General features: G+C 40.8%; 2 pseudogenes; both read right to left on the reverse strand.

Annotated features, from left to right (window-relative positions):
* Nucleotides 1-692: 692 nt before the first annotated feature.
* On the reverse strand, nt 693-1,762 carry LOC117714679 (vomeronasal type-1 receptor 52-like; annotated as a pseudogene).
* Nucleotides 1,763-13,724: 11,962 nt separating this feature from the next.
* LOC117715346 (vomeronasal type-1 receptor 44-like) lies at nt 13,725-19,412 on the reverse strand (annotated as a pseudogene).
* Nucleotides 19,413-23,369: the final 3,957 nt, after the last annotated feature.

Here is a 23,369-nt window from a genome sequence, read left to right on the forward strand (position 1 = left end):
CTCTGATTGAACAATACCAAACTTATAAAGCCTATGATTAACATTTCTTAAAAAAATGTATAAATGCAAAAAGGAAAAGGGGGCATGGGATAGGGGTTTTCTAAGGGGGGGGGAATGGGGAAACGGGATGGTATCTGAAGTGTAAATGAAAGATCTAATAAAAAAATAAAATTCTTCTACAAAATATTTTGTATGAAAAAATATTTTAATAAAATAATGAAAAAGAAAGAAAAAAAAAAGAAAATTTGTCATACACATTTTGACTGATATGATTTTTTTTTACTCCTGAACATAACTGATATGTATGTGGATACACCTGTGTGTGTTTTGAAGATCGTATCATTATATTCACTAAGTGTTAATCTAATTTTGAAAAATACACAAAGGGGCAGTTGAAATATTGGGAAATGTCATTATACAGCACAGATTTAGAGAAGTGTAAGTTATCCAGGCGGTGACAAAAGAGATCACCTTGCAGGTTGTCCCCAAAGAGAGTTAAGAGAAAATCTTTGCAAATGTTCAGTGCATGTGGATTGATTTTTTAAGTATAAATCTGATACCCCTACAGTAATATAAAAGTACATGAGTTAAATAGAAAAGACAAAAGGCCACATTTTATTAACCTCAAACCATGCACATTACTTTAAGATTCATAGCTCTGGTGCACATACATTGGCTCATCATGAGAAAACTTACCATCCCAGAAAATCTAACTTTAATATCCTCTCATACATGGATATCAACTGGTTGGTTATATGTTTTTCATTACTGAGAACCAGCAGAGGACTGACTGCAGCACATCTGTGGGCTACAAGGATCTGGACACAATAAAGTGATGGATTTCCCTGGAATATAGTTCTTGAGTAGGACATGATACTGTCAAAAGTTGACATCACCAGGAAGAAGCTCATAAGCATTAGAATGGTCCACAGGGCTCTTTGCTCTGGAATTGCTTTTGGAGAAAGTTTTTCATTCTGAAGGCACTGGGACCTGGTCTTATTCCTGCACAAGAGTGTCACCATTTAGACACTTGAGAGGCCTGTTATACCAAGAAGATAAACATTCCTGAAAAGCAGCAGTGTGGAGAAGATGTGTTGCACTGAGGAACTCATGGGTATAAAAGAACAAGATTTCATGATATATATAAGACTGACAGAGGTGAGATTCAGTGTGGCAGTAGCTGCTATTAAAATATGGCTGCTGATGGATGTATAGAAGATACTCAGTAAAATAAAGAAATATGAGAGCTGATGTGGGGAATTGTGTTTGAACTTAGCTAAGTGAGAGCTTTGAGGGCAGAGGATGATGGCCTGGAAAACAATCAGAAGACAGGTGGCAAAAACAGATAGGCTCCTGAAAACCCTGTGCAAGAAAATGAATAGTTTACACATGATGTCATCCCATCTTCCTGGAGATATAAAAAAGTCTCCGGTTACAGATGCTGCAAGTAACAACATCACTAGGTGTATGAGGTCTATTAGTCCGTTGGGCAAGTCAGTGAGTCTGGGCCTGTGTCCACAAATGAATATGAAGATGTGGAAGGGGCGAAGGCAGCTATTGGCTGAAATCCCAATGCCTATCTCAGAGAAGGCATTTCTAATGTAAGCTCTACAGTATAGTTAATGTTTGTTATTCATATTATACTGAGTAGAAGCACATAGTATCTCCCTAAAGAGAAAGCAAGAGACCCCCTTTTTACATATTGCCTTCTAGATCCAAAAAATAAATAAATAAAAGTTACCCTGAATGTGTACAAATGCATCCCTATTTATCATCAACAAGTTGAAATTCAGTTCTCTCTAATGCCCTCCAGAATCCATCCATAGGCTCACACATTTTTTAATCCTCCCCAACCATGGATGGCTTAAGTTTTCCATTGTGAACCTCTATCAGGTGTAAGTTTTGTTCTACAGTGAAATTTCATACATTATGGAAAATATTTCCCTTTTTATTACCTCTTGTGTTCATCTATCTGGTCAATACCTAACATCTTTTTGATTTGTATCATCTTTGTGGTCAAGCATGAGCTAGATCTGTATTTTCAGTGAAACAGAAGGGGGAAGATGTCACAAACCAGAATGAGACTTTTCCTAGGAAAGAGTGCCCATGCAGTAGACACTCAGAGTTATTTAATTTAGGCATTCTTTTTTATCTTTCTATTTAAAACCAGACCACAGATTCTTATCATAGTTCCACTTTAAATCCTGATAAGTGTGAACTCAGGATTCATGCTCTTTCAGGTTATATCGACAGTCAGATTGGCATGAGTACACACACAGACACACAGACACACAAACAACATACACACACACATCTGAGCACTCTGAGGTCAGACTGCAGTCACATCCTCTAAAACATGTGAACACTCATGTTCCAGTGTCAGAGAGACTATAGCTGTGAAAGAAGATATGGTATACACACCAAGTGTGGAAACGTTTCTTGTGCATCATGATCTCCATGGAAATGTCAGCCACTGTTCTTATTCTCATGCTGTTTCTGATGCTTTGTCTGGGGGAAATTGACACAGTCCTTTAAAAATCATTCAGTTGAAACAGAGATCAAAATTACTAATTAGTAGAATGGTGGAGCTGTCCATCTCCTGGGAGTTCTGATAGCACGGGAGGCCTTTTCTTTGAATCCTCATTTGGAACTTCATATCTCAGTTGTGTTAAGATCTCTAGAAAAACAAACCAACCAGCCTCTGTGACAACAGCCCAGTCATCAAACACTGGCAGAGTCAGGCCTGTTGTTTCCTTTTTCAAGAATCAAGAACTGAGTATGTAACAGCTACAATTACACTTGAACCAGAACTGTTCCACACAAAACAAAAAGAGATTGAGACAGTTTCTATTGTCAAAGAAATTGAAATCAATTATAAGTCAATGAGGAGAAGACAGGGGAAAGGGTTAATTGAACCTAACTAGTTTTTCTTTTGGAAGTTGAATATTTGTCTTTATAGCAGAGAGTGGAAAATTTATGCTTGTTAACTGAGTACTCAGGGCTCTAGGGACCTCAAAGCCATGGTACTCTTGGGAACAATTTCTATTAGGCTGAGCACAGACTGAGGCTTGATAAAATTTCCCAATATTTGAATTTGTATTGAGAATAAAAAGCATTCATGAGTGAACACTGATAGATACATTGCAAGTCATGTGCAGTTGTAGGATGATCTTTGGAATCTGGTACCTTTTGTGGATAGACCTATCTCCTATTTGATGCTAATTTTGTTTTCCTGGGAGGGACTGCTGAAGAGGAGTGAATCAGTATACAGCTGACTTTTTGGAAAACTTCTACCCCCCTTAATTTGTAAAATAAAGGCTAGAGCTGGTGACTGGGCAGTAGAATTGGATGTGGAGTAGAAAAGTTTGGGAAAGAGGGAGAGGAAGACAAAGAAGAGAAGGAAGAAAGGAGGCGAGATGGTAGCAGATGTATGTGTCTCTGGCAGTCTCAAGTATCATATCAAAAGTTTAGGTAATTGGGATAACAATTCTAATTGTTTGAGCATCTTGTGATGTAGAGTGAAAAATTATAAAGACCATTTTATGAGAGATATATAGGATTTTTCTTTACCCTAAACCTGAGCAAGAGAATGCAGGTTCCAGAAGGTGGAACTGAATGTCAGATTTCAGGCCCTCAAGCCTCAGGGAAAAGAATCCACCTGTGTGTGATGAAGGCCTAAAGCAGGAAGACATATTCCTGACCACAAAAAGATGCAAGTCATCTAGGTGGGGCTATGGACGGAGCAAGTGAGAAATAATTAACCTGAAATAGTTGGTAATGACAGGGTAGGGCACAGTGACATGGTAAAACTACATTCTTGAGAAGAATGCGTGTGCAGAGTGATTTTCACATGACTCTAAATCATTTGGGGTGTGTTCCTCTGAAATGTTCCACTATTTTTATGTTATGTATCCTTGACAACCCCTCAAACTCCTTCCCACTCCCCTGGTTTGTGGTTTACCCCTTAAAAACCCTCCTCGGACTGACTGGCTTGGTCAAAACTCTGCTCTTGAGGGAGCTCATGGTTTGACCTTGGCTGGCCAACTTCCCTAATAAAGCCTCTGCTGATTGCATCCAGGTGTGGTGTCTTGGAGTTTGTGGGTGGCCAAGACTTCCCAAGACTTGAGTAAGGGTCTCCTAAGTTTGGGGCTCTTCAGTAGATTGAGTATTTGCTAATATATAAATCTATTTGGTTAATCTTTAAGCATTAAGAGTCTTAAATATGACTGGGTACTGAGAGTTGTTGTATCTACCACATGAGGATGACAGAGTTGCCCCAGGAGCCATGCCTAGAGTCATATAGGCCACAGAACTGATCAGTGGAGGCAACAACCATGCCAACATCCCTTGGATCCCAGGCTGGCACCACTGGCAAGCCAGTGCAGCCTTTAGTGCAGGAACTTAGAGAAGGAACATGGTGGACATGCCAGGACATGCTGGGAGCTAGCCAGATGCTCCCTTATTTCATATACTTCCTACAACAGGTACCTGTGTGTCAGGATCAAGGCAAGTTGTGGGTTCACAATCACCACTTTACCAAACTTCTTTAAAAGGTGAAGTATGATAAGAATCTGGAACTAAATATAAAGAGGAAGATGGGACCAGGCTTAATTACATCACATTTGCCAAAAAAAAAAAAAAAAAAAAAAAAAAAAAACCCAAAAAACAAAAGACAAACAAAAATTGCAAGATTTAACCATTTTTATTATGAATGAATTTGGAAGGTATATTTTCATTCAGTAATTAAGGCAGAGAGAATAGGTTACTGGAATAAAATATTTTGTATTCCAGGACCTTAGGTTCATGTTCACAGTGTATTTGGCAGTCAGTCTCCTGTGACCTCACCATCAGAGCTTCCTCAGGTGACAGCTCCTACCAAGGTGAGCAAGGCCAAGGGCTAACACTATGAATCTGTGATTTCTGAAACTGAGTTGGATCAAAAGTCTGTGTCACTTTTACTGACAGTTCTCCTATAAGAACTGTAGAATAATAAACCCTAAAAGCAAGCAGAAGAAGCATCCTTCTGAGGGACGCTCAGTGTAGTCCAGTGATTCTCAAAACAAAATAGACTAGTGATGTAGGCATGGTTGCTTCCAAGAGGTTACAGGTACTGAAGATGCCACACTTACTGCATAGGATATAGATTATTTGACTGATTCTGACCTGAAAGCCTCCTTGATATGGTCTAGATTCCATGGTACTAGAAAATCATCTATAAGCTGTTCAAGGAGGGACAGGATCATACTCCTGTCAGGCTGCAACACTTATGAGCCACAACACAAGAAAACATGGAGAGCTGTCCATAAAGGTGCAATAGAAGCACTTACCCTTGAAGGTAGCTGTCTGATTGGATGGAAAACCTAATTCCCTCAACAGGAGGAAAATCATGTCTGATTCTCGAAAAAAAGCCAACGTCCAAGGACCAAAAACCTACTGGATTCTAAATCTGGTGTGGTGCATGTAGGTGACATTTGCTCACTTTGAGTGACAGATAACAGTTTTCTGTGTGAAGTGTGCCTCTGGGTATGCTCAGCATTGTGAAGTGTGTTTCTCTTTGAGAGTGTTCAGCTATGTGAAGTCTGTGGCTGAGTTTGTGTTCCCCTGCACAAAGCTTTCTCTGGGGAGGTATGGGTTTAATCTCAAGTATGCAGGCATGCTACAAGCCAATGTTTCTCATAACATTCATTTATATTATGGCTAAGTAATTATCTATTACTAATTTTTTATTTGAATTTGGATGTTTTGGCTCTATGTAAAGTACTTTGTTTATCATCTCTATCAATTCGCCTCCTCTAAGTACTGTCCTTTGTAGTTCACTATGTATGTGTCTCTCTGGAAGTGTACATGTTCAACATGATCCTGGTGGACTAAGTCTATCATTCCTCAGCATTAGGAGACCTTGATCAGGTTCCACATTCTAACACCACCAGACAGCTTTTATTCCTATCTTTCTTGATTTTAAATCTGGCCATCTGAGTAGCATTGGGCAAATGACAGTATGGTTCTGTTCATATAGTTTTGGAAGCATGTGTGTGTGTTTACTTGACTATGTGACAATTGACTCTCAAAAAAATGATTTGTTATATATTTTGCCAAATATAAAAAAAACTGAGGGAACTGAATTATTGTAAATTTCATAGCTATCACATAGTTAAAGTCATGGAATGTGTCTGATAGATGGCTCAGCACTTAAGTATCCTGCTCCTTAGAAGACTCAAGATCAATTACCAACACACACACACATTGGGTGGCCAACAAGTGGCAATTGATGGAATTTCAGAGTACCTGACACCTCTCAACTCCATGAGCATGTGCACTAACGTTCTCTCTCTCTCTCTCTCTCTCTCTCTCTCTCTCTCTCTCTCTCTCTCTTTCTCTCTCATACACACACACACACACACACACACATACACACACACACACACTGAAGACCCCCCAACTCAGGAGACCCTTACTCAAGTCTCAGAAAATCACGGCCACCCCAAAATCACAAGACACCGTACCTGGATGCAATCAGCAGAGGTTTATTGGGAGAGTTGCATTTTCATGTGGTTACACATGATTGGTTGTTTCACAAATTTTGAACATCAGCAGGCTGTAACACTGGGAAAAACTCAAGGGAGTGGGGGTAACCAAGAACAGTGGAAGATTAGCTAGTTCTTGGAAACACCCAGATGACTTGCATCTTTCTCTGTGGTCAGGAATGTGTATTCTTGCTTTGGGCCTTCCCCACCCTGAGGCTTGAGGAATGTTAATCCAGCAAGTGTCCTCTGATTCAGAGATAATGCCCTCCACCTGGAATGTGTCCCAGGGCAGTGAAGGCCTGATTTTACATTCAGTTCCACCTACTGGAACCCACATTCTCTTGCTCAGGTTTAGAGTAAAGAAAAAGTCTATATATATATTTCATAAAATGGTCTTTATAATTTTTCACTCTACATCCCCCCATTTCCTCTAATGAAAGTTTTTAATCATAAAACCTTAGACCTCAGAATATCATAATTTTCATTTTCTTAACCTAAACCTTGATATTGATGGTGCAACACAAAACACAAACTGAACAGCACTTATCCTTTCTCTAACAAAAGTTACTAATCTATTTAAAATGTAAGGACCTATGGCTAAAAGCAAAAGTAAAATCACAAGAAGTCCAGCAAAAGAGGATAATAGGGTCATCCTCTAAGGGGACTTATTGAACCATCCCTTGAACCAACTTTGTTGTGCCTCTCTATCTTTCTGTCTCTGGTCTTAGAGCAGCACACAAACCTCCTTCTTTAAGGAACAGCAAGTCTAATCCTCTTGTTCTGCAGAGCAACCTCTGAGAGGGAAGTCAATGACTCTTCTAACTTTGATACTGATTGTTCTAGGGCTCTCAAATCTATATCAATGGCAGTCCTTAGCTCATGGAAATAACGGGGTATCTGTATTCATGCAGCAGTACCTGTTCTCACACCCGTGGCCACTCCAAGTCCCAGTATGACAGCTAGGGTCAAGGAAATAGGCTCTCTGTGGAAGTGTCTAGGGTATATCCCAAACTCACATTTAAGAGTGCCTGCAGGGTGGTAGTCGATCTGGGGGACCAGCTGAACAAGTACACAATAATCTTTGGCCTCATCTAAGACAGAAGTAGATATATAAAGGGTTAATATTAAACTGTAAGCTCACCATTTATCAATCTTAGGCACTAAGTATCTGTTAGCAGGGGTCCTCAGGCTATATTCTATTGGCTAGGGGTCTCAAAAAGTTTCTATTTCTTTCAAACACACTTTCAAAGTTGTCCTCTGACTTTTAACATATTTTGTGGCACATAGTTGTTTATGTACACATGAAATCACATATATAATAAAGAGAAATTGCAAAAGGAACAAATCTATATAACTCTAGATTCACATTTCGATTTCAATCTCGGAATCACAAGCTGTCATTTAACCTTGGGTGTACATACCCTAAGCACCACCCTCTAAGGCTGCATTACCCCTGTGTCTAGGGTGGGAATGTCTCAGGAGTCAAGGCCTGCTGCTCTTTGGCTTTGTAGAATAGCAGGTGACCTGGAGCTAAACAGCAGGGGTTGCTCAGGCTGTTCTCCAGTTGGCACCAGGCACAGGTGGTGGTGAACTTCAAGGAGGTCAGAAGGTCAACAGCAACAGAAACAGTCTTTTGGTAGCCTGAAACATCATTTCTCACACAAAAGAGACATTCTGTGTATGGAACAAGGACAAGGGACACTCTAGCCAGTGCCAGTTCCTGAGGTCAATTTAGTTTTAGGGTTCTGTATATTCTCTCTACCTGTCCTGAGCTTTGGGGACAGTATAAACAGTGGAGCCTCTAATTAGTCTCTAATATCTCTGTCAATTCCTGACTTACCTTAAAAACAAAAGTAAAACTGCTATCTGATCTAATTACCCAGGACACTTGAAACGTCGGGAAGGTCTCTATTCTAGGCTGTTTTCTTCTAGGTATTTTCTTATTTATTTTAAGTCTCATAAGCCTTTACTTGCTGGCATATCTTACACTGTCTTATTATTTCTCTGGCCCAAAACCTGAGGTCCATTATATGTTTTAAATCTCTTGGCTGCTTGGCTGCACTCATATCTTAAGAGTCTATCTGTGTATTTAGCCTGGTAAGTCTTTTGTTTTCTGGAGAGTATAATTCTCCCTTCTTGTGTGCACCATTGCCTCTTTTCCTCTAGATAGTAGCTAGCAGGATGGCTAGCAATCTGAGTTCTTTCTCCTACTCTGTGTTTTAAGTGAGGTCATCTCTTAGGCCCACAACCAGAACAGGCTCCCGTATCAAGCCACTTGGTATGTCCAGTTATTGCCTCAGGCCACTGAGTCTCCTCCCTTCTGGTGTCCTGGGCAATGAATATTTACAGTTGCTGGCTTTATCAGGGTTTCCTCTTTTGGTATATAGCCCTGCGGTAAAAGCATACCTGCTGTCCATGCAGATGTTGATTTTCTTGTCGGCCCCAAGTTCCAAGGTTGCTCTCTGCACTGACGAGCCCAGGGGTGGGGAGTCAGTCCAGATGACATTTATGTCTACCACAGTAACGTTGGCTTGTTTCTGACCAGCATGGAGAAAACTGCTCTCATCTGTAAAGCAGGTTACCTCAGCTCCCGGCTGGAGTCAGTAGGAGAAGCCTTTCCTCTACCTGTGAGTTCTTGTCAGTTAGTTGCAGCCCATTGGGTAGGAAGTATATCTGGACCCCCATCCTGGGGAGTAAGTCTCAACCCAACAGAGGGTAGAAACAGTCTAGGATGACCATAAATGAATGGGATATCCAGCCCATCTCTTAGTCCACCATTTTTGGGTAGTCCATGAATACATTTTGGCCCATTGTCCTGGAGGAGGACCCTGTGTCTATCACGAGTTGGGTGGCTCAAGCCGCCCCATCTATCTCAATAGCTGTCTTCACACAGAGCTAATATCTTTGCCATTTGGGGTGTTTTTCAAGGCCTGGGATTTCCTGGCCCTGGCTTCTATTTGTTGGTGCCCTCTTGGACCCTGAAGCTGGCTCCTTTACTTGCAATGTGCACACTGGTCTTTTTCAAGGTGTTTCTTTTCTCCCTTTGTTTGGAGTCCCTCTTCTCTGCTTTCTGTAAATTTTTTCCTGTTACCTTTCTTTTTCTTCACCTCTCTCTAGTATCAGCAACTTACACTAGACCTTTTATCTTACACTAAACCTTTTATCTTCTCCACTCCTTTTCTCTAGACTTACACTAAACCTCCACTCCTCTTCTCCACTCCTTTTCTCTAGACTTATACTAAACCTTCTCCACTCCTCTTCTTTACTCCTTTCTTCTAGACTTTCTCAGTAACTTACACTAAACCTTTTAATGACTTATCTTATAGTCTCTCTAGCCTCCCTGTTTAACCTAATGTGCCTTGGTCAAAATTAGTGGGGGTCTCATGTTCTTACACAGGATCTATCAATGGAATCTGGCATGGGCCTTTGGGTGTCCCTTACCTTTTTGTAACCTCCTGTTGACCATGGCCTGATCAATCGATGGGGTCCAAATGTTTGAGGGAACATTCTTTCTCCGGTGTCCTCTCTTGTTCTTCACTCCTGAAGACCAGAACCTACAAGGGTCTTGTGGAAGAAAGGCTTTTTTTTGGGGGGGGGGAAGGGTATTCTTCTACTAGATTTATCTAGGTGACTATATTGGGCACTAGATATAGGTGCCTGAGGGATCCTGGCCTATCTATTACTTTGATTACTAACTTATTTTTACTATAAATTTGTATCTGTACCAAAATGGAGGCCTATTCTTTTGGCTCTCCCACTCAGGACAGCCTGTAACTTCTTGTAGTAGGCAACCTGCCTGACCTGTCTGACCTGTCTGCAGGCAGTTTTGTTGGTTCAGAGTTTCTAAACTGAAGTCACATCATGTGACTTGTCTCAGTGCTACTTATTTACTTTTCCTTTTTTTTAGAAATCTCAGCGCTATTCACTCACTATACTTTTAATAAAAATATATAATTATAACTCTCAGGTGAATAACCTTGCTGGGGCTGTTTGTCCATCTGCCCTGGCTCCACTGCCAGGTTTTTAACCACCTGGGCCCTATCTAGTTTCATAGGTGGCAGGTGGAAAGCCACTGATTTGTTACAGCAGCAACCCCTAGGTCCCCAGTACAGTCACACACACCAAATTAGGTAGTGGCCAACTTGTGTGGCTGGGTGGCTCAAGGGGGCTGTGCTGGGGAACCACAAACTGTCTCCCTCCAAGTGTGAGCTGGGCAAGGGTACCCTCCATGTGGTGTTATCTAGAGAGCACTCTACATGTGATAGGTGGGCTGTCCAAACCCGAACCGTGGTTGGTGCCCCTTACTAAAGGACCTGCCCACCTCTCTGCTCTGAAGCAGCACTCTTGTACCAGCAGCTTCATCTCTTTCTCTGCCGGCAATCATGTTATCTCTTTTTAACTCAGGATGTTTAACACAAATTAACGGCTAACACACAGACAATTTGCCAAGAAACACACACACACACACACACACACACACGCACACACACAAATCAACACAGATAGCTCACCCTTCTCACAGGCGGCACATAAACCAGTTGATACAGACAGTTCTCACCCCTGCCATGGGTGCAGAAACCAAGTTACACAATAAGGGCATAGAGAGACAGCCAGAAATCCTCCTGCCTCTGCCTCTCAAGTAAGACTCCAATAACCACACAATGGGGTCAGTCTTCACAGATTCAGATTTAACAGATTCAGACAACTTAACCAGCCTATGCTGGACCAAGTCTAACAGATTTCTAACATGCCAGCAATGAACAACTCAAAAATAGACACACTGCCATGAGAGCACAACAACCTCTGCCCTAGGCTGCGGTGGCCATTTCTGACCTTTCTTCTCTGCCCTATTGTTAACACACAAAGAGGTTAACAAAAGCCTACCTCAATTACCAGCACCAGATGAGAGGGATTCCACATTCTCTCCAGCACCTAGGTGAACCCCCAGACATCTCTGGGGGTGCAGCAGCTAGCGACCTCCACAGCATATCTGCTAGTCACTCATTTATCTCCTCTCGAGACAGAAATGGTTTACTGTCCATCACGAGACAGAAACAGCTGCCAGTCCAAACCGAAAGTGCACTTTTCAGAAACCACATAATTCAGACAGATGGGCACAAACAACTTAGAAACCAAATAACTCAGAGAAACCAGCACATGAGAAATCAGACCATTTAGACAAATGGTAACATAACAACCAGACAGAAAACCATGGGTGTTCCCTCACCTCCCAGTGGGTTTATTGGATATTAGGGTGGTTGCAAAATCCAGGATGAGCCCCCAAATAAAGACCCCCCCAACTCGGGAGACCCTTACTCAAGTCTCAGGAAATTTCGGCCACCCCAAAAATCACAAGACACTGTACCTGGATGCAATCAGCAGAGGTTTATTGGGGAGAGTTGGCTAGCCAAGGTCAAACTGCTTGTCCATGAAGGAACAAAGTTTAACAAAAGGCCAGCAAGCTGAGGGGACTTTTTTATAGCATGGGGTGGGAAAAAGGATTTTTCGGAATTTTCACACAGTTACACATGATTGGTTGTTTTACAAATTTTGAACATCTTCAGGCTGTAACACTGGGAAAACCTCAAGGGAGTGGGGGTAACCAAGAACAGTGGAAAGTTAGCTAGTTCTTGGAAACACCCAGATGACTTGCATCTTTCTCTGTGGTCAGGAATGTGTATTCTTGCTTTGGGCCTTCCCTACCCTGAGGCTTGAGGAATGTTAATCCAGCAAGTGTCCTCTAATTCAGGGATAATGCCCTCCACCTGGAATGTGTCCCAGGGCAGTGAAGGCCTGATTTTACATTCAGTTCCACCTACTGGAACCTGCATTCTCTTGCTCAGGTTTAGGGTAAAGAAAAAGCCTATATATATTTCATAAAATGGTCTTTATAATTTTTCACTGTACAACACACACACACACACACACACACACACACACACAGAGACAAATACTGTTAAATCTTAAAAATATATTCTTCTTCAGAACTTAAAGGCTATGTGCTAACCCAGGTCAAATGAGAGCCAGATCACAAATCTCCTTTGAAAACAAACTGAGGCATCCCCTAGGCATCACTTAGAATGAGTAACAAAAATACTCAAGGGAGCAAATGTGGAAACAAAACATGGGACAGAAACTGAAGGAGGGGCCATCTGGAGACCATTCCACCTGGGTATCCATCCCATGTACAGTCACCTAAGCTAGACACTGATGTGGATGGCTGGAAGTGCATGCTGTCAAGAACATGATATATCTGCCTCCTTAGAGGTCTGCCAGAGACAGACACATTCAGAGGACGATGCTCACAGCTAACCACTGATATGATCAAGGGTTTCCCAATGGAGAAATTAAGGAGAAGACTGAAGGAGCAGAAATGGTTTGTGACCTCAGAAAGAAAGCAACAATACAAAAAAACCCAGAGGCCCCCAGGGTCTAAACCACTAGCCTGGGAGCACATAGGGAGGGACCAATGACTCCAGCGGTATATGTAGGAGAGGATGGCCTTGTCTGGCATAGGTGGGAGAGAAGATTCTTGGTCCCATGAAAAACAAACACAGAGTGGGGGGGGGAATGTGATGGTGGGGAGGGAATAGTGGGGGTGGGTAGGTGGGGGCACAGCCTCATAGAAGCATGAGGAGGGGGAATGGGATAGGAGGTTTTTGGGTGGTGAGAGGAAGTGGGGTAAGGGGATAAAATCTGAAGTGTTAATATAATACCCAATTTTTAAAAAAGAAAAAAAAGAAAAAAGAAAAAAGAAAAAAAAAGAAAAGTAAAAAGGAGATTTAATAACACACATGGAAAGATTTAGAAATTTGGAGGCAGTTTATGTTAGTGGAAACAGCATCATAGAAACAGGAAAATCACACCCTCATAGAAGCACAAAAACGGGGTTGGGATAAGGGGTTCCTGGGTGGTGGTGGGGGAATGGGATAAGGGGATAAAATTTGAAATGTAAATATTATAACCAATTAAAAAAGGGAAAAAAAGAAAAAACACACTGAAAGATAGAAACTTCATGTAATATCTTAGAGAATATGTGGTTTAATTTTCTTTTATAAACCTACCATCTACAAAGTAAACAGATTTAACAGAAAAAAGGTAATTTCATATGTCAGTTTAAGCCACAGAATATGCCATCATCCACAGCTCTGATGACAACATACTGGATAATATTAAGGGTCCATACTCATCACTGAATAATCAAGTATTTAATATTCTGCCACACATTGACCTCAAAATCTTAATTATATGCTTTTCAGTGCAAATAAACACAAAGGGGCTGACTGTGGCATAGCTATGGGACACAATAATTTGGAAACATTACAATATTGGGCCATCCTTGAACTGCATCCTTGAGTGAAAGACAATAGTATCCAAAATGTAGAGAACCACAAAGAAGCTTATGAGCAGCAGGATGGTCCTGCTGGCACTTTGCTGTGGGGACACTTTTGAAGAAAGGCTGGTGCTGTGAAAATGCCTGGCCTGCTTCTTGTGCCTCTATCAAAAAGCCACCATGTACCCAATGGACAGTGCCATGAGACCAAGGAGCAAGGTGTCTCTGATGGCCATCAGTGTGGTAAACATGCTTTTTCTGAAGTAACTCAGGGGTAGAAGTGAGCATGACTGAGTAACATACATAAAATTATCTGAGGTCAAATTGGGGGTACCAATAATTGATAAGAAGAGGTGACTGCTAAAAGACATATAGAGAATACAGAAGGAAAAAAAGGCACCTGAGATATGGTGGGGAGATTTATGTTTAAACTTTGTTAAACAGGAGCTTCTAGAACTAAGGGTGATGATCCAAAGGACATTCAGCAGACAGGTAGCACAATGGGTGAGGCCACTCAGAAGTCTCTGCAAATAGATAAGGGATTGGCATATGGTAGAATCCCATCACCCCAAGACATACACATATCCACAGCTATGAGGCCCATAGTTATAAGCAGCATTCGTAGGGTTAGGGACAAGAAAGCAATGTAGAGATCAATGGGCTTAGGCCTGTTATCTCCAAGGAGCATGCAGAGGTGGGCAAAAATAAGGATACTGTTACCAGAGATCCCAACACCCTCTTCAGAGATCAAGGTGATTTCCTTTTCTTTTTTTCTTTTTCTTTTCTTTTTTTTTTTTTTTTTTTTTTTTTTTTTTTTGTTTTTGTTTTTGTTTCCAAGTCATAGAAAGCTTCCTTATTGACAGGAAACTTCCAGACAGGATTTAATAACTAGATTATTTGAAAGCAAAGGATTCTATCCACTCACTAAATTATTTGGAATTGAATAGAATTGTTTATAGGTTAAGAAGTTCTGTTCATAAGTTTACTGCTTTTTTTTATTGGATATTTTATTTACACCTCAGATGCCATCCCCTTCCCCCATTCCCCTTAGAAAACTCCTATCCCATGCCCCCTTTTTCTTTTTGCATTTATACACTTTTTAAAAAATGTTAATCAAAGGCTGCTTTATAAATTTGGTAATGCTCAATCAGAGGTGTAACACACTATCCAACATAGATATATCAACTATCTTTGACTGGTGGAGATACGTGAACATCTGCCTCCCTGTCTCCCCCCTCTTTCTCTCTCTCATCACCTAGCTTCTCCTCTTCTTCTTCTCTTCCTCTCCTTACTCCTTCTCTTCCTCTCAGTACTCCTCCCAACTTAGCTCCTCCTACATAGCACCCTTCCTGTTAAAATAAAACTTTTCTCTCAAAATACATTTAGAGCATAATTAGCCTATTTGTATCACTGAGGTACAAGGTAGTCCTAATACCCAGTCCATCATTTTGTTGACTAACCAGAACCTCTGTTGTTTATCCTAATTAAAACACTTAGTTCTGAAGCTGGCTTTTTCCTTGGCTTTAGAATGAATGTCATCTTAAAACCATCAACTCAAATCTTTTCTCTCAAGGTAAATAGCCAGGATTGGCTATGAAACTATAAGTTTTCAACCCCATCAGAAATCCAGAATGACTGAGTTAACTATAATTGTGGGAAGCACAAAGCATACCCTCTAAAACGTAGCCAATTTATAGAGACCTCTGAACACCTGGACACTTCTTCTACTACAAAACATTGGAGCATCTGTTCTTCTGCCTTCTGGCCCAGGATCATGTGACAGACCTTAGTGCTGCAGAATTATTAAGGGCTGATTACTCTGTCTAGGCAGATATAATCAGTCAACTATTCTGCAAGTGTTTTCTTTTCTGGGCAGTAATTTGTCTGTAGATGGAAAGAGGCAATTCTTGTCTAGTGGCTGTCTCACCACAACTGGAGTAACTCCAAAGATGCTCAATTTCTTCTTAGAATTCAATAGAGGAAGCTTTCAGGAGCAGACGTGTCTCTAATCAAAATGAACATTAATACAGAAATGTTTGTCACGTCAATTCTGTGGATTTCTGATGTTTTGAAAACCAACTATCCATGTAAGGTAATCTGGACTGTTGTCTGTTAACCCCACTCAGCTGTTTCTAAATAAAACACAGAAAACACCCTAACAATAAACTCCAAGCCACGAATTTGCTATAGTCCCTTAACTAACAGGCTGACCATCTCAAATCAGTTAAAAAATTTAAAGAACTAGGTCTAAGCCTTGTATTCCTAAATGTGTTATACTGGTACAATGCCTGTGAGAGTAAAAATATTCATCTCACTTTTATATCAATAAGAAGCTCGTACCAATGAAAACCTTAAAATTTGTAATCAAAGTAAATTGGTACTGTTTAAGAATTTATATCTTCATCTTGATAATAATTATACAGATTTCTACTAATAGGTTATGGCTATGCAATAATTCCTAGCTAATCCTCTTTATTCCCACAAAACCACTACTTTTCCCTAGAAAGACAGCCCAACATTTACCACCTTAGTCCCCAAGCCAAGGGAATAGGGGTGCTGACTCTTCATTAGCTTCTTCAAGCTAATTATTGGCATTGAGATATTAGAAGTGGAGTGGGGCAAAGAGCAAGTTGATAAGCCTCTGATGCTGTGTCTTCACTGCCTCCAGATGGAATTCCTGGACCTCGGAGGTTTGAGCAGGTCTGCCCAGCTTGGTTGATGAGTAGATACACCAAGGCTGATATTCTGAAATATACAATTCTCAAAACAAATTTTAGTATCAAAATAGTTTTTTAAAGAGGGCTGACATTTTATTAGGGATGTTGGTTCTAACCGCTTTTTCCCCCCTCTTTTATTGGATATGATATTAACATTTCAAATTTTACCCCCTTACTGCAATCCCCCCACCACCCAGGAACCACTTATCCCATCCCCCCTCTTCTTGCTTCTATGAAAGTGTTTACCCACCTACCCCAATCCCCCTCACCACCCTCAGATTCCTTCCCCCCCCCCCCACTCAGTGTTCAACCTTCAAGGTACCAAAGATCTTGTCTCCCACCTATGCCCAACAAGGACATCCTCCTCTACATATACAGGTGGAGTCATGTGTCTCTACATATGTGCTCCTAGGCTGGTTGTTTAGACCCTGGAGAGCTCTGGGTGGTTGGTATTGTTGCTCTCCTTATGGGGCCACCAACCCTTTTGGTTCCTTCAGTTTACTCTCTAACTTCTCCATTGGGAACTTTGATCAGATTAATGGTTAGCTACAAGTATCTGATACTGGGTATGTCAGACTCTTGGGGACCTCTAAAGAGACAGCCTTACCAGGCTGCTATCAGCTTTCCCTTCCTGTCATCCATATCAGTGTCTATTTTTGGTGACTGCACATGGAATGAATACCCAGGTGGAATGGTCTCCATACAACCTCTCCTTCAGATTCTGTCCCACACTTTGTCTCCATATTTGCTCCCTTGGGTATTTAGTTACTCCTTCCAAGAAAGAGCTAGGCATCCTCACTTGTTCTTTCTTCTTCATAAGCTTCATGTGGTCTGGTAGTTGAATCTTTGTTGTTTCAAACTTTTGGGCTGATCTCTGCTTATCAGTGAGTAATACCATGTGTGTTCTTTTGTGATTGGGTTACCTCACTCAGGATGATATTTTCTAATTCCATCCATTTACCTAAGAATTTCTTGAATTCATTATTTTTAATAGCTGAGTGATATTCTATTGTGTAAATGTACCACATTTTTTTTGTATCCATTCCTCTGTTGAAGAGCATCTGGTTCTTTCCAGCTTCTGGCTATTATAAATAAGGCTGCTATGAACATAGTGGAGAATATGTCTTTCTTATATGTTGGGGCATTTTCTGGGTAAATGCCCAGGAGTGGTATATCTGGGTCCTCAGGTAGTGCTATGTCCAATTTTCTGAGGAACCGCCAGACTGACTTCCAAAGTGGTTGTACCAGCTTGCAACCCCACCAACAATGAAGGAGTGTTCCTCTTTCTTCACATCCTAGCCAGCATCTACTATCACCTGAATTTTTGATCTTAGCCATTCTGACTGGTGTGAGGTGGTATCTCAGTGTTGTTTTGATTTGCATTTCCCTGATGACTAAGGATGTTGAGCATTTTTTAAGATGCTTCTTGGCCATTCATGTTTCCTCAGTTGAGAATTCTTTGTTTAGCTCTATACCCCATTTTTAATGGGGTTATTTTGTTGTTTGGTGTCTAATTTCTTGAGTTCTTTGTAAATATTCGATATTAGCCCCCTATCAGATGTATTATTGGTAATGATATTTTCCCAATCTGTTAGTTGCTGTTTTGTCTTGTTGACAGTGTCCTTTGCCTTACAGAAATGTTGCAATTTGATGAGGTCCCATTTGTCGATTCTTGATCTTAGAGCATAAGCCATTGGTATTCTGTTCAGGAACTTTTCCCCTGTGCCTAGGTATTCAAGGGTCTTCCCCAACTTCTCTACTATTAGTTTCAGTGTATCTGGCTTTATGTGAAGGTCCTTTATCCACTTGGAGTTGAGCTTTGTACAAGGGAATAAGAATGGATTAATCTGTATTCTTCTACATGTTGACCTCCAGTTGAGCCAGCATCACTTGTTGAAAATGCAGCTCATCCTTGCAGCCATCTTGAGCCATATACCCTGACAAGTGGCTTGTTTACAATAGCCTACAACTGCTAAGCACACTCTGATAACATCTTGTTTTAGATACCCAGGATCTTCCCTTGGGTGTGTGAGACTTAAATTAAATTTAAATAAAATAAAATTAAATTTAATTAAAATTAAATTAAATTAATTAAATTAAATTTAGAGCTGAGACTTAAGGGCGTGACTTAGAGGTCAGATTTAGAGACAAGGCCTAAGGGCATGACTTAAAGGCATGACTTAACGGCGTGGCTTAGAAGTGAGACATATAAAAGGCGAGAGGCAGACAGAAGAATTGAAAACAACTTGGAGTAGGAATTAGGCACTTGGAAAAGTACAACTTGGAGTAGGAATTAGGCACTTGGGAGAGAACAACTTGGAGTTAATTATTAGGTATTAGGCACTTAGCACTTGGAGAAAGAACTTGGAACTTGGAGATACTAGGGACTAAAATCTAGGGATTAGGAACTCAAGACTTGGGACTTGGAAAGAAGAAGAGAGACTGAAGAATAAACAGGATTGAATCACACTCTGTCTGGTCTCCATTCCTCCCATTTGTGTCCTTACTCTCTTTCTTGCTGAACTCCAACCCACAGACCAGAGCTGCTTGGGGCAATGTGGGCTAACAAGTTATTCCCCAAGGCTTTTGGCAGGGCAGGTTACAACATTGATAGAGAAGTCCTCAACATTTTTGGTCCCCAAACGTGGGGCAGCTCGGGCTGTAACAGAAGATGACACAAAACAGAATGAGACATTTCCTAGGAAAGAGTTCGCATGCAGTAGACAATCAGAGTTATTTTATTTAGGCATTCTTTTTTATCTTTCTATTTAATGCCAGACCACATATTCTTATCATAGTTCCACTTAAAATGCTGTTAAGTGTGAACTCAGGATTCATGCTCTTTCAGGTTATACCCATGTTCAGATTGGCCTGCACCCACGAGCGGATACAAAAACACACAAACAACACACACACATGCACACACACACACACACACACACACACACACACACACACACATTTGAGCACTCTGAGGTCAGGCTGGAGTCACATCCTCTAAAACATGTGAACACTCATGTGCCAGTTTCAGAGAGACTATAGGTGTGAAACAAGATATGGTATACACACCAAATGAGGAAATGTTTCTTGTGTATCATGATCTCCATAGAAATGTCAGCCACTGGTCTTATTCTCATGCTGTTTCTGATGGTCTGCCTGGGAGAAATTAACACAGTCCTTTAAAAATCATTCAGTTGAAACAGAGAAGATCAAAATTACTAATCAGTAGAATGGTGGAGATGTCCATCTCCTGAGAGTTCTGGCAGAACTTTAGTCCTTTTCTTTGAATCCTCATTTGGAACTCCATATCTCAGTTGTTTTCAGATTTCTACAAAAAAAAAAAAAAAAAAACCCAACCAGCCTCTGTGATAACAGCCCAGTTATCAGATCTGTTGTTTCCTTTTTCAACAATCAATAAATGTAACAGCTACAATTACACTTGCTCTAGAACTGTTCAACACAAAACAAAAAGAGATTGAGACAGTTTCTATTGTCAGAGAAAGTGAAATCAATTTTATGTCAATGAGTAGAAGACATGAGAAAGGGTTAGTTGAACCTAACTAGTGCTTCTTTTGGAAGTTGAATATTTGTCTTTATAGCAGAGAGTTGAAAATTTATGCATGTTAACTGAGTACTCAGAGATCTAGGGACCACACAGCCATGGTGCTCTTGGGAACAATTTCTAATAAGCTGAACAAAGGCTGAGGCTTGGTACAATTTTCCAATGTCTGAATTTGGGTTAAGAATAAAAAGCATTCATGAGTGAACACTGGTAGATCTATTCCAAGTCATATGCAGTTGTGGGATGATCTTTGGAATCTGGTACCCTGGTTTTGTATTTTGATGCTAATTTTGTTTTCTTTGGAGAGGCTGGTGAAGAGGAGTGAATCAGTATACAGCTGACTTCTTGGAAAACTTCTGCCCACATTAATTTGTAAAATAAATGCTAGAGCATGTGATTGGGCAGTAGAAAGGGAGGTGGAGTAGAAAAGTTTGGGAAACAGGGGGAGGGAGACAAAGAAGAGGAGGAGGAGAGGAGGCAAGATGGCAGAGATGTATGTGTCTCTGGCAGTCTCAAGTATCATATCAAAAGTTTAGGTAATTGGGATAACAATTCTAATTGTTTGAGCATCTTGTAGATTGAGTATTTACTAATATATAAATCTATTTAGTTAATCTTTAAGCATTAAGAGTCTCATTTCTACAGAGTACTGAGAGTTGTTGTATCTACCCCATGGGGATGACAGTGTTGCCCCAGGAGCCATGTCTAGAGTCATGGAAGTCACAGAGCTCATCAGTGGAGGCAACCACCACCCCAACATCTCTTGGGTGTCAGACTGGCACCACTGGCAAGCCAGTTCTGCCTTTGGTGCAGGAACTTAGAGCAGAAACATGGCAGACAGGCTGAGAGATGCTGGGAGCTAGCCAGAGGCCTCCATTTTTTAAAATACTTCCCACAACAGGTACCTCTGTGTCAGGATAAAGACAAGTGGGTTTAGGATCACCACTTTATTCAAGTTCTTTAAAAGGTGAAGTATGATAAGAATCTGAAAGTAAATATACAGAGGAAGATGGGACCATGCTCAATTACATCATATTTGAGACACACACACAAAAAACAAAAACAAAAACAAACAAACAAAAGAACAAGATCCAACCATTTCTATTAGGAGTGAAATTAGAAGGTATATTTTCATTCAGTAATTAAGACAGAGAGGAAAGGTTATTGGAATAAAACATTTTGTAGTCCAGGACCTTAGGTTCATGTTCATAGTGTATTTGGCAATCAGTCTCCTGTGACCTCATCATCAGAGCTTCCTCAGGTGACAGCTCCTATGAAGATGAGCAAGGTGAAGGGCTGACACCATGAATCTGTGATTTCTGAAACTGAGTTGTATCAAAAGGCCGTGTCACTTTGACTGACAATTCTCCCACAAGAAATGTAGAATAACAAACCATAAGAGCAAGCTGAAGAAGCATCCTCCTGAGGGATGCTCAGTGTAGTCCAGTGATTCTCAAAACAACATAGACTAGTGATGTAGGCATGGTTGCTTCTCAGAGATTATAGGTACTGAAGATGCCACAATTACAACATAGGATATAGATTATTTGACTGAATCTGACCTGAAAGCCTCCTTGCTGTGGTCTAGCTTTCATGGTACTAGAAAATCATCTACAAGCTGTTCAAGGAGGAACAGAATCATACTCCTGTCAGGCTGCAACACTTATGAGCCACAACACAAGGAAACATGGCCATGGTGAGCTGGCAATAAAGATGCAGTAGAAGCACTTACCCTTGAAGGTAGCTGTCTGATTGGATGGAAAACCTAATTCCATCAACAGGAGGAAAATCATGTCTGATTCTAGAAAAAAGCTGACATCTGAAGACCAAAAAAGAAAATGACCATAGAAAGGAATTTAATACCATCACTCTGCAGATGCTGAAAATCTCCCTTCAGTCTCTGAGCTCCTTATCGCTCAGCCTGCCTGGATCATGACCCACTTCAGATTCTGAACTTGGTGCTGAGCACTTACCACCCACATGAACATAGGTGGGGAAAATTCTGCCTGAGGAGATCCTGCACAGGCTTAGGAGAAGGGAGTTTTTAGTGCATCGCTACAGCTTGTAAGTTTAGTGTCTGTTCCAGGTGACAAGTTCCCGCTGAAGAGCATGGAAATCCCAGTGGAGCATCATCCCTACTTTACGTCACCCTGTCCTGAATAACAGCTATCTTGGGAGGCTGAGCACAAACTTTATCTGAGCTTATTTGATATATCTGCCAGATCAGAAAGTTTGCACCAGACAGACAGCCCTAACTTTTCTCATTTTCCTCCTTAGACTTAATTCTGAGCATTTTCCATCACTATGATGCTCTCTTCTGGGATGCAGGACTCCTTGCCCTTACATAATTTTCATGTGCACCTGAAGGTCCTTCCTATACAAGTATAATAGACAGGCTTTCCCTGGGTTGGTCTTCTCTGTTTTCAATGTACTGTTGATTGTTTTCTAATATTACCAACTAACTCCTAGTTACAGGATTTTAGATATGAGTGAAATAAAGTAAATTGTAAAAGAAATTAGATGGAATGCAGAAAGCTCATGCTGCCCTGGAGAGCCAGGTGACCAGGCAGAGGGAACATAGCTGAGGCCACCTGAGCTGAGCTCCATGAAGCACCTGAATTATCAATATTTTCTTGACTGACAGAAGCAGGAATGGGCTTTGAAACAACATGCAATTTTGTTTCCATTTCCACAAATCTAACACATAGCTACCAAAAACATTGTGAACCCTTCTATGAAAGAGACACAGTTACCTGTACTTAAAGCCCTTAGTTAAGTGACTCTGATGTTGTACTACAGATGCCTGAATAATGTGATAACTCCAAAGTTGTGTGTAGGAGAATTGTAAGTTCAAGGCTAGCCTTGGCTACATAGAGAGATACAGTTTCAGAAAAGAAAACAAGTCTAAGGATGTCATGTGGAGTAATTAATATTCCCAACATTATAATTTGTATAGAATCCTTTAAACAACCCCTAACTAATGTTAAAATTAAATACACACTATAGATCATAACATGATTTGATATTACAGCTATGTGTGAATTAACCCAACATCACTTCTCTGTGTAAGGTGGTGTATTGTGCTTGGGTCATCATTTCTGCACAGATAGTGCCCTTTCCCTCTATCATATTCTTAACCTATAAATGTAGAGTTTTCACCTAACAGAAATTCCTCACTCAGAAGGCAGGTATATGAACCATGATGTAGACCTTGAAGTCTTCTATGGCTGATC

This window comes from Arvicanthis niloticus, chromosome 9 (assembly GCF_011762505.2).
Source record: "Arvicanthis niloticus isolate mArvNil1 chromosome 9, mArvNil1.pat.X, whole genome shotgun sequence".
Lineage (NCBI taxonomy): Eukaryota > Metazoa > Chordata > Mammalia > Rodentia > Muridae > Arvicanthis > Arvicanthis niloticus.